Raw genomic sequence first — 12587 nt, forward strand, 5'->3', positions numbered from 1 at the left:
TGCGAGGAACGGCTGCGAGAGCTGGGCCTGTTTAGCCTGGGGAAGAGCAGCCTGAGGGGGGATCTTATCAATGTGTAGAAGTACCTGAAGGGAGGGTGTCAAGGGGATGGGGACAAACTCTTTTCAGTTGTGCCGCGTGACAGGACAAGAGGCAAGGGGCAGAAATGGAAACACAGGAAGTTCTGCCTGACCGTGAGGGGGAATTTCTTCCCTGTGAGAGTGACGGAGCACTGGACCAGGTTGCCCAGAGTGGTTGTGGAGTCTCCTTCTCTGGAGATCTTCAAGGTCAGCCTGGATGCAACCCTGTCTACCATGCTCTAGGTGACCCTGCTGAGCAGGGAGGTTGGRCTAGATGATCTCCAGAGGTCTCTTCCAACCTTACTGATTCTATGATTCTATGACTCAGGAAAACAAACATACAAACAAAGAAGCAAACAAGCAGAAAAAGGTGGTACAATGCAGGAATGCTCAAGCTAGTGCAGAAGAATTGATTCTGGAACCAGAGTTGCTCCTAATCTTTATGTTAGCCTGATTGTTGCCCTGAACTGTATTCACAGCAAGATGGTAACTAGTATCTGTGCAGCACATTGCAGTGTGTTACTAGCTAGCTGAAGGTCAGCTCAGGGTTTCTACAATAGGCTGCATCATGCTCCGTTTTATCTCTGAACTTCTAAAAATAGAGCTAAGAATGTATGCTGCTACATTTTTCTTTTGAGTCCTACAGCTATTTGGGAGCTCACTTTAATGCCAAAAAGCTTTGCCTAGATATCATTGTGCTCTCTGAATTTTAGCTGTTTTCTGTTCATCTCTCTTGTAAATTCTTCTTTTTGGTCAGTATGTATTCAAGAAAGCTTTTTGATTTTGTTTATTTTTAATTTTTAGTCACAAATGTAAAATAATGAAAAAAAAAGATTGTGCCTTTATGTTTGCATGCCTGGCATTGAGGAAATTTCTAGTGAAGATTGCAGCATAGTGGAATTAATACTATTGTTTCTGCTGCTTATTCAGTGTGTGCTCATGAAAGCCTCTTTCCCCCCCTCATCTGCTTCATTTTCTATATTAACTGCATAACAATAACTGCCTCCCTCAGTTTGTGTTTTAAAATCTCTTTGAGATAATCAGCTGAAAGGTGGACTAAAGTAGAAAGCATTGGTGTTATTAGTAATGTTGCAATTATTTCAGTATCATCGCTAAGCAAGAGGACTTTAAATGGTTCTTATAGCAGGAGTTGTAGTTCCATGTAGTTACAAATTAAGTGCAACTATTCTGGTCTGTGGCAATTTTTTGCCTTTCATGAAATGAACAGAAGAAACATAATGGGCATGATCTAGATACCATTTGTGGGAAATACTGAATTCCTCAATCATCAGATTRCCAAGATGTCATGTCGCTATTTTTCTAAACATATTTTTGGTAAGGCTTTTAGTTACAAATTATTTCTGTTTTGCAGCTCATTACTTACAAATAATCGATACCAAACTATGAAGAAATTGGCAAACTAATTTTAACACAGAAATGCTAATATTCTGTGCTGTTTTGATTTGCGTTCATTTATATATACACACAACTTGGTAAATCCTACTATGGACTAAGTTTATCTTATGCTGATTGTTAATAAGTTTTCATTTTAAGGTTCTGTTACAGTTTATTTTACGTATTTTGGATATATGAATATTGTCTAATATAGTCAGTGTGCATGACTGATTTTTGCCAGGTAGTGAGTCAGACAGAATATCTAGTGAATGGAAATGTTTTTCAAGATACTGCAGCTTGATAAAATCTCTTTCATAATGCAGATGATCAGCCTAGCTGCAATTAATGATGGGAATCTTTGAAAACAGTTTTTGTATTACCAAAGCTTTTTGAAATTTGTAAATATTTTGGGGTAGTTGTTAATCTTCCTGGCAAAGATAGAGTAAAAAAACAAACAAAAATTACACATCTCCTGGGGCATTTCAACCTGATCTTCTACTGCAGCCTCCTGCCCAAACTGCATCACTACATGGAAATATGTTTAATGTTCATATATTTTGCTGAAGTTTATCATCAGAGGTATTTCAGCTGATAACAAGTATACAGAGCACTATTAGAAGAACATGAAACTTGCAGCGAAGACAGAAGCAGAGTGAATTATTTAAATGCAAAATTTGGCTGATTTTCTAGAAAACACATATAACACTGCATGGAAGACTGAATGTCTTCCTAGAACTTGATGAGTTTGCTTATTCTGTTGCTAAGATAGCTTTATCCTCCTAATCTGTATTTAATGCTAACCTTGGGCTCTTTCTGTGCTTTGGAAATCAATGTTAATCACAGCCCAGGTACGCAAGCTCATTTCAAATTACCGGTTAAGAGTTGTAGCAGTACAAAGTTCAGTGCAAGCTTCACAAACCCTCCTAGCCCTGCTAGGTGAGTAATAGGTGACTGAAGTTCATACTGTTAAAGGGAGATTAATAAAGAGATCAAAGGCTCAAAGGTTTTTGCTCTATAGTGAGAATTCTTTGCAAATCTAACAAAAAAGTCCCTTCAACAGTTTGTTCGGTAGAACTGCTCAAGGCTGTGATGAAAGAGGAGGGAAAGCCTGTAACTGTGAAGGGGAGAGTTAGTTAATAGTCAAATATATATGAATTGTATACATAAACCGTATACGAAACAGCTAATTAGGTTACTCTTCTGCGTCCATTTTCCTAGCAGTCCTTGGTAATAGGTAGTTGGTTATACTTTCCCTGGGTCCTAGCCAGTCTGGCTCTCCATCAGGTGAAGAGTTGTCAGAGAGGCTTTGCTCACCAAAGTCAAGACCACATCCAGCTAACAATTTCTAAAACATGTGCTGCGTTGTGAAAATTGGCCATCAAACCCATCATTTTTTCTGGCTGAAGTGTCTTCTGTCAGACTTCCTGCTTTATTCTGTGGTCAAAGACATTTCCATCTATGTGGAACAAYCTGTTGCTGAAACAAATGCTAACTGCTCAGTTTGGCTGAACTCAACCAAAAAAAAAAAATCATAATTAAGTCACAAAATAGAAATTTGCTTGAATTTTGTCATCCTGTCAAACAAGCATAATGAATATAGTCACTCTGTCCATGAAACAGATTGAGGCATTTTACTATACACCTTGCACAAATTAGAGATTTTTCCTGTTCTGGCATAGTAGACATTAATGAAGGTCATTCTGRGGATAATGTGCTAATCTTACAAAGAGTACTCCCACCTAACAAGACTATTTTAATGACTGGAGTTAGTAAAAATAAATAGCATCTCCAAGTCAGTAGCTTATATTGAACCTAAATACAGTGTATTTCACCCAAATTATCAAATAATTATTTTGGCATTGATTTAAAATACTGCTCAGTTTGAGTCGCAGATATAGTTTTGAATGGATTACAAGAAATCTTTACATTTTTACCATGTTCTGCCTAGCTTGCATCTACCTCCCTTTAAGTTACGTTACATAATAATAGGTGACCTCCAAAATCTGTCAAATTTAATGCAGACTAATAATCAAATGGCGGAATATGAATTACTCAGATTCATTATATGAGATTTTATTTGAATCTGTTCTTTTAATTTTGAAAGATCTTTTGATTTTCCAGAAGAAAATAGAATGTCAAAATAGAAAACTTGTCGATTTATTCCTTCTTATTTTTTCTCTCTTTGATTACTATACTTCCCTATGAAATATAAATAATAATGTTCAGGTTTGCAGCTCCTTCCCTGTTTTTTCACATTGAAGGGTCTCAGAACATCTTTACTCCTGAAGAACAGTAAGAAAAACATATCCCTGTCTCAAGGAGGAGGAAGCAAAAATAGTCTGAATGAGAACGTTTTGTATTTATAAGGTATCCTGTTTGTATTTATGTATCACTCTGTGCCTTGCAGTACAGCATCTTGCAGAAACAATTTTGTTATCAAATTCTGTTTTTAGATTCTAGCCTGTTCATATTACATCAAGACTATTTTACTATTTCTTGGTATCTTAACAATATTTTGAAATGCATTGTGCTGCTATGCCTACTTTTATATTCTGAAACTTGTGAAGGTAAGTGTGGATATCCTTGAATAATGGTGGAGTAGATATCTTTGAGGAGTGAAGAAATATAAGGTAGGAAGAAAAGAAAGCAAGAATATCATCAGTGAAATAATGTAACTGCATGATCTGAGACCAACCACCATATTCCTTTGAATGTAGATAATTCTACTTCCGCTGTTTCATCTCATGGCAATTACTTTTCTAATGGAAATGGATTTTTCTGGAACATCGTATGAGTTACATTCTTCGTAGTGAAGGCATGTGCTTTAGCTCATATGGTAGTACATGCATGCGTAGAAGAGAAAGCCGTTCTTCTCAGACTGTAATGCAAAATAAGGCACATTATTGCAGAGTATCTAAACTTTTGCACGTATCTGAATCCATCTATTTAAAATATATTTTTTACTTCAAGTCAAAAACTAAACTTAGTTCAACAATATATGAAAAAAAAGTTAACATCTAGATAATAGTCTTGCAGAGTATGCAGAAGACACTTCAAAGCGCTGAAAAGCACAGAAGAGATGATACTCACATAGGACTACAGTGGTAATCTTGAACTACCCTCTGTCCTCTGGATGATTGATCAGTCTCAGGTATGCTAGTTGTGTGTTACAGGCGAGGTGTACAGTACCGCATGCTTTGGCTGCCAGGGAGTAGAAGGTAGGTACAATTAGATACAAGAAGTTAAATAAAATGTAAAAAACTTGGATCCTCTCTTCTGATTATTCTTCAACTCCTAATAGGTAAAAAACACAGAGGAAAGTGTTCAGTAACTGTACAGTTACGATGTAGCAATCTATAATTTATTCAGTGTTAAAATGTTCAAAACTGAATCTACTTTGGCTTCTTTGCATATAATTTCTTAGAGTCTATGGCAATAAGAGTGAGTCATAAACTTCAGGAAAGCAAATACATTTATACCTTATTTCTTAAAAAATATTAACTGCCTACTGGTAAATGTATATCATTTTGGGCCTTGGCTTGTTGCATTTTACCTTAGGATGTGCCTAACAATATGTGACAATCTCATGGCCCACTCCACATGAAGTTTTAGTAGGTCCAGTTGAAATTTACTGCTAAAATGTCAAGGGAAAGGGATGGAGAAAGGAGAGAAAAAAAATAAGAGTGGAAAAAAAAAAGAGGTTCATCAAAGAGTACTCTTCATGTTGAAATACTAAAACAAATATAACAGTAATTAGAAGAAATCTGAAAGTTGAAACATTTTAGAAAAAATACAAATTTTAGAACTTATTTTGGAATGTGAACATTTTGAAGCAAAATTTGAAAGCTTAGTTAAATTCTGCTGTAAATGGAAAAATAAAATCTACTTTGGAATTAAAACAAACTGCAATACAACAGAACTATTTCCAGTTTTAAGAATCTGTGATTAGTTACAAAGCAGTCATGTGGAGGATATTGTAAGCACCATGGCCCACTAATGATAGGACATCCATACAAAAGGAGGTGTAAGCTGTTTTCTAATTGCATCTGGGACTGGAATCATATTCCTATAGCCCTGTTTCAGAACAACATAATAGCTTAAGGCTAAAAAGCTTAAAGGGATTTTTTTTTCCTCATTTCTGAACCTCACCCACATTAATGAAAGTTATATGATTAGGATCATTTAAGACAGTGGAATTATTAAATAATACCAGGTATTTAGACTATGACTAGTAATCCTTTTTTCTTTTTTTTTCCAAAAATTAGAATTAAGATGTTACTTTCTCTCATTAACTAAACTTAGTTATCAAAACTGAAATAATTAAAATCTGAAAGGAGTTGTCTGGAATGAGATTGTATAAATTGGTACTAGGAAGAGAGAGATATTTCTTTTTTAAAATACATGATTTAAATGGAAAACTGAAAAATATTCCTCTGAGTTGGTGTAGGTTAAACCTCAGCATTAGGTTTATTGTTTTCCAGTGAAGAACCATAAGTACATGCTGTGACTGTGAGTAACAGATACATTTTCTTATTAGTTTAGCTAAAGGTTTGCTAGCATGATCAAGAAAGTTTCATTAAGCATTTTAATTAACTTGGGATTCTGAAGGATTTGAGGATTTTCAGTATTAGTCTGCCTCTCTGTCCCTGTAGAAACAGTATCTTCTATCGTGCTCATTCTTTAAAAAGGAAGTACATTTAATCCCCCTAGAATTTTCTTCTTTGCTTATCATGAGTATTAACATGTTCTATAGAATTATATGTCTCCATTTCACTTTCAAATGTATATTGAAAGCAGGTAAGAAAATTAAGGCACTTCAGAGCTCATATGGATGTCTATGCTGCAGCRATTATGTATTAGTAACGCTAATTTATATTACAGTAGCACCTGCAAGCCTTTACTGCAGTTAGTGTCTTATTGGGCTGAACATGGTCCTAACATACAAAGATGGTTTTTGCACTTAAGAGCTTGCAGTCTCAACACGAAAGATTGACAAAGGCTTCAAAAAATCAAGAATTAACTAACCAGATTTTACAAATTGAAAACTATAGCATAGAGAGGCTTAGGTTATTTTTCTTCYTGGCAAAGTTTTGCTATTATGGTTTAAAATATAAATTCAAAATGATACAGTTTAACTAGTATAAATCTTCTGTAGACAGTATTAATAAAATAAGACTGGCATATTTCAGTTTAGTGCAAGTCATTTGGGAATAGATTTAACGTAGCCCCAAAAAACCACTTTTTAATTCTGCAAGCATAACGTCCACACAGTCTTTTTCATTCACTTAATTTCTGTTTAAATAATATAATTCTCATGAGCATGTGTCTTCAAGTTCTATGTAGTCTTAGAAACAATTTGAAGCAACAGCTGTGACTTTGGCCTAGGAAGACCTGTATTTAGTTTAACGTGTAGTCCGTGAAGACTTCTCTCATTTCATATGTCCCCACTGCAGTATCAGGATAACCATCTTTTAAGTTTAAATTCAAATTTGTTCATCAGCTGAACCAAGGTGTCAAAGAATAGTGCCCCATGGACTGGCCTGCACATTGCTTAGAACCTCGTGTGAACTCTTTCCAAGATGTCCTCTGAACTTCTAATATATTTCAACTTCTTATAAACTACACAGGAGTGAACTCAGTGGAATTGATTTCAGTGGGACTGCTGGCACAGTRAGATGCAACTTAAACATGATTAAAGACATGTTCAAAGTCTGTTTTAAAATTTAGAATAGAGCAGAACTTAGAGCTTCCTTTTAAGGACTGAACTTAAAGATTTTTCTTCAGGAGAAAAAAAAAGGTTCCCAAGGGATTAGAAACATCCAAGAAATTGTGTGCACTTGCTTGACTTCATGAGACTCTGTGCTGTGCAATTGCAAGGAACTGTGCTGGGAATTACAGTTCAACAAGGAACAAGTAATCCAGTTGGAAACACTGGACTATAAGAAACACTGAGGCAAGTCCCCAGAAACTGCAGTTCAAATGAGGCAATGGGCCAAAAAGGAGGGGAGGGAGAATACCTTTAATATGGCATTAACATAAAATGCATTTGATATTGTGCCAAGTCAAAAATGACTGATTTTCTCAGCTGGAAACTAATAAATATTGTTAAAAAAAAGATACAGGTCTGAAAATTTGTAATCATGCAGAATCTGTRTTTTCTATCAGGGAAATAATCTATTTAAATGTCATCAAGAGCTTCAGACATTCAAAACTGAGGAGATTTTCAGAACTTGTGTACCAATTTAAGTCATAATTTGGGCAAAAATACCATAAAAAAGATTCTGTAGATTTGGCCATACTTCCAAGAGATGATGCTTACACTGCCATGAGAAGCCTGAATATAAGAAAGCCTCATTGTACAATACAAAGAAATTTCATTAAATCACCAAAAAAATAACTGTCCAGAATTTGGTAAACTAACCTCAGAATGGTTCAAAGTTTTTCYATTGTGTGCTGTTAATATTTCCGTCCTTCTTTTAAAAACTTCCTTGCCCATGTCTGGCTCTGTCTGAAATCTCTTCCTTGGTTTTCCATTTTTTTTTTCCTTCCATTCGCACTCATCTGGACCACTCTTCTTTTTTTCTGGATATTTGTTTCTAACAGATTAAAAAGAATTCAAAGGGGCAAAATTATTCTTTCTCCCTAGATATTTTTGGCTGTTTAAAAACTTTGTTTTCAGGATATCCTCAGAAATTCTACTGCAGTAAGGTATATTCAAAAGAAAAGCATCTTTTCACTTACACACCTTTTAAGTTGCACGCTCGTTATYGCCTGTCTCCCAAACTTCTCCCTATATCCTCCTCTTCATATATCTGTCTTCATGCTGTACGTTCCAGTTGGAACGATTTCTCTCTTACCTCCGTATTTAGAAACCCTTTCAACTTCTCTGGTTCAGGAAGGATTCTGGTATAATGACCGCCTGTGAGTTGTGTCTGAATGTTTGAATGGCTGTGTTGTGACGAACAGATAATAAGCATTCTAAAAACGGAAGATGATTCTTTGGCTGATATTTTATATTTGCTGTAAATCACCATGTGTTCTCCAAATAACTGATCTGTGCGATTTTGTCTTCAGGCAAAATGCACAGATAGTTTAATGGGAGCTTCAAAGGAGTCCAGACTGGAGAATACACCCTTATAGTACTATTAACTGTACTTGGTAGGATACAGACAAGTTTTATATTTCTTTTGTCTGCTACAGATGAGGAGGGAGATTTCAAGAAATAAGAATAAATGGACAATAAGGTTTACTAACATATGTCAGATCTTTCTTAGGAAACTTGTTTAAAATTATTGGATGCTTTCTCAGTAAAAGCTGTAGATAGTGTAGCAGTCACCTGTATTCGTTATTTTGAGAAAATTACCTCATGTCTTAYAGGAAAGTCTAGAAAAGAACATTTTGGGGCTACGAAATAACGCTTTTGTGTGGAGCAGTGTGGGTTATTTTCTTTGTGCCTTTTTCCGCAAGTTAAATCCACGTAGAGGGCCAAGGAACAAATGTGCTTGTCCCTTCAGTAACACTTTCTTAACTTTAAGACTCTTGTGAGCTACAATGCAGCCAGCTGACCGAGTCAGCAGCGTGTGCCAACGCCTTATCTCCCTGCTAAGCTCCTGCAGGGTGTTTGATGACGTGCGCTCAGTAGGAAAGAACCATGAACATAACAACAAAATGCTGCCACTCTTTGCGTTTTGCAGATCTCTCCCTTTAGGGGAAGGTGGAAACTGGAGAGAGAGATTCGGGGGGAGGGGTTGTTGTCSTTGTTTTGGGTTTTGCTGGGTTTTCAAGTTTTTCTTTTTTTGTGCAAGACACTTTGATCTGCCTGTGACACRGGGCATCTGGATCCAATGTGAAATATTGAACAGGTTTTTAAAATGAGGGGTTTCTATGCTAGAAAGTCCAGAAAGCTAAACATAGTTGTACTTTATAAGAACAGAATAAAATTAATGAGATGCCAGCTGTTTCAGAAGTATTTTGTAAGTGTTTCCTGGTAAATATGCTTATAAAATGGTGCCAGGTGTAGGATGAAAGCCAATCTCGTCACTTGATTTTCAGTTAGCATTAGAATAATGTACAACTCAACAGCATATTAATGTTTTCAGAGTACAATTTCTATTTTTATCGTAAAACAAAACCTCATGAAAATACACAACAAAGGAAGATGTACAGAAAGATCATTAGTTAATGTATCAATTACCTGAAATGCTGTGTGCAGCTGAGTTAAACCTTTAGRAACATGCATCACATGTCAGAATGAAGTATACATGTGCAAAGATTCACTTTCCTTCAAGCTTCAATTTTAWTTTAAACATTCTTTTAATGATAGTCATCTCTCTGTTAGATGATGTAGTGCATAAATTGTAAATATGTTTTGCACTGATCTCAACATTAGTACTTGTGGTGTATTGCAGGGTTAGGGAAAAGTGGGTAGAGCAAAGAACTGTATTGCCTATATTCTCTGCCAATATCAGTTGCTGCTGTTGCTTATACCATTCTCATACTGTGGACCTCTGGCAGGTGCAGTTCATAGCATCAGTGTGACTGAAAATATTGATAGCGGCTTTCATTTAAATAAAATATTTCCTTTTTAATGTTTAAGTATATTCTGAACATTTTTCAGAAACAAAATTATCTAGACTGTATTTCATGCTCATGASATAGAAATACGGGCTATGTTGTATCAAATCTATATAAATGTTCTTTGAGTTATTTCAGTTGGATCTGATCTAGGAGMTGGGTTGCTTATGAGAACTTGCAATCAAACTTTTAAGCATTAACTTAGCTTTTGGTCCAAAAATTTCAGGACTTTATTAGATTGTTTCTGCACAATAATGTTGCATAAAAATAAAAGTGAAATAGAAAGTAAAACAATTGAGGCAGTAGCCCAAATGTTTTATATTAAGTTTTATATGAGTAATTAATGTTAATATATTCTGCTATGCTATGTTTGTGTTGGGTCAAAAATGCTACTGGCAAATTATTTGCATTAATAATCCATTAATATATTTCCATTAATGTAGAAGAATGAGATTACTATTAAAGGTAGATAATTAATAATGATTTAAATAATGAGAAGATTATAAAAATCAAAGAAAAAAGAATATACAGCTGAATATCCAGCAGATGGAGCTTCTTACCTCTCAAATGTTTCATTTTATCAGAATAAATTTAACCTTAAGGTGGCTGCTTAGATGTAGTCCAAAACTAAATGTAGAAATCACAACAAAGAGTGTATCAAAGCCAACTAAGATAATGTCTTGGCTAAAAAACTTGAACTAGTTTTAAAGGCCTATTACATGCTGTCCATCCCTTATCAAGGCAGCMATGCAAAATGCAAAAATAAATACGTTGTTTAGAAAACATTAAGCAAATGGATGTTAGTTAGTTATAGTTTCCTTTTTWAAAAAAAATATATAAATTTGTACATTCAAAGACTAAGCAGTAATTCTGATTCGTTTCTGTAGGTTTTAATACCRGAGAGTACTGGTCATATTTTAGAGATTTCAGAAAGTACTGAATGCTGAATTGTACACAAGTTAGAGAAAGGCTTTCACAGAATCCACATATAATTAATTAGCTTTGATTTCTGGTAAGATGCCTGGATATCAAGGAGAGAAGTTACTTCTATGAATTTTTTATAAAATATTATAATTTGAAACTATATTTTTGAGGAGAACTAGGCAGGAGAAAAACAGAGAATAGACTAATATGTACTTACTTCAGAYTAGGATGGAATTTGAACTAGCTTCTAACATGGTAGTTTTGATGAAGGAAGATACTCTGTTCACGAYATGTAGCCTCTTTTTCTAGAAAGTTTTAAATATAGTGGCATTACGATAGAAAGCTTACTTGGAGAAGAAAAAACGTTTTTTTGAAAGACAGGCTTTTCAAACCAGGAGAAGGTAGTTATTGCACCTTCCTGTTTATATTCTGCTGGCATACTCAGTCATTCCCTCTGCAGTATTTTGGATTCAGCTTCTGATATTTGAAAAGATATTAAAACTCTGCTTATGTCAACAGAATTCCAGTTGGGGTAGGCACAAGGCTACATCCCAACCTCATGTATCTTTGTCAGTCAGACCTTCATATTGGTAGGTGCTAAGCAGCTCTTAAGCTATATTTGGAGTTTAAGAATGACAGTAACTCAGCAGATTGTGGCTATGGTAGAGGTAAAGCTTAGATCTTATTTGAGGAGTGGCTGATTTGTAAATGATTTAAATAACAAAATCAGTAAAAACAGTGTGATTTCTGTGGCTACTGTAAGTGATTTTGCAGTTGATGTTACACTTTACAGTTAATATTACAYGTTACAGTTAATATTACACTAGTCTCTATGAAATCTAGTACATTGGAAATGGCACATTACAAGGTCAAATTACATTAAACGCTGAGTGATTTAGAATTTCTGCATATATCTGCAAAGCTTTCACTCCGTTACACTCAAAGACAGAAGTCACAGCACAGATGTGGAGACCCATATTAACAATCCAGAATGAGTGTGGAGAACTGGAGAGAGGTACATTGCATTAGGTTGGACATAGTGTGCCCTTAATTTTTATAGAAAAGAAATTTAGTCCCATTCCAATCAGCAGAGTGACTTTCAGCCATCTATGCCTGTCAACGTAGATGTGTCCTTAAGTGTTTATGGCTTTTTAGCCCTGTATTGAGCATGTACTTGCTGCAGGTGAGGCAGTCCAGCGAAGAGGTGACTGGATTTGGAGCTGGGATGATTTGTAAATGATTTCAATAACTAATGGCAAATGAACTCTGACTTTGTCCCTTCTCCCCAAAACACACCCAGTTTTGTATAAACCCACCCAATTTGAGGTGAGCACATGCATGCTCTTGCAAATTCAGAATACTCTTACCCATCAGCATGAAACTGGTGTATATTTAAAAATGTATTTAAAATGACAATTTTTATTTAGAGTACTGATTAAACCTTCTGTCTTCCACTTCATGAACATGTTTCCTTTTATATTAATGTATACCTCATCTCTGCTGTCTTTGTAAACTTAGTTTCCCTCTTTGGATATTTAAATCTCTCTCCCCACAAATAGGAATTGCTCCCAACCACCAAATCCAYATCTCCCTTCCCAGAAAACATTTCTTCCCTA

General features: G+C 35.3%; 1 long non-coding RNA gene across 1 annotated transcript; it reads right to left on the reverse strand.

Moving 5' to 3' along the window:
* Positions 1-3861: 3861 nt before the first annotated feature.
* LOC146600857 (uncharacterized) lies at positions 3862-8040 on the reverse strand. Its single transcript, XR_014897224.1, has 3 exons — positions 7895-8040; positions 4564-4674; positions 3862-4351 (listed from the first exon to the last, which is right to left on the reverse strand). It is a non-coding gene; the product is annotated as an uncharacterized LOC146600857 (long non-coding RNA).
* Between the last annotated feature and the right edge of the window lie 4547 nt (positions 8041-12587).

Source organism: Rhea americana, unplaced genomic scaffold, assembly GCF_003343005.1.
Source record: "Rhea americana isolate MKP2758 unplaced genomic scaffold, rheAme1 scaffold_113, whole genome shotgun sequence".
Taxonomy (NCBI): Eukaryota; Metazoa; Chordata; class Aves; order Rheiformes; family Rheidae; genus Rhea; species Rhea americana.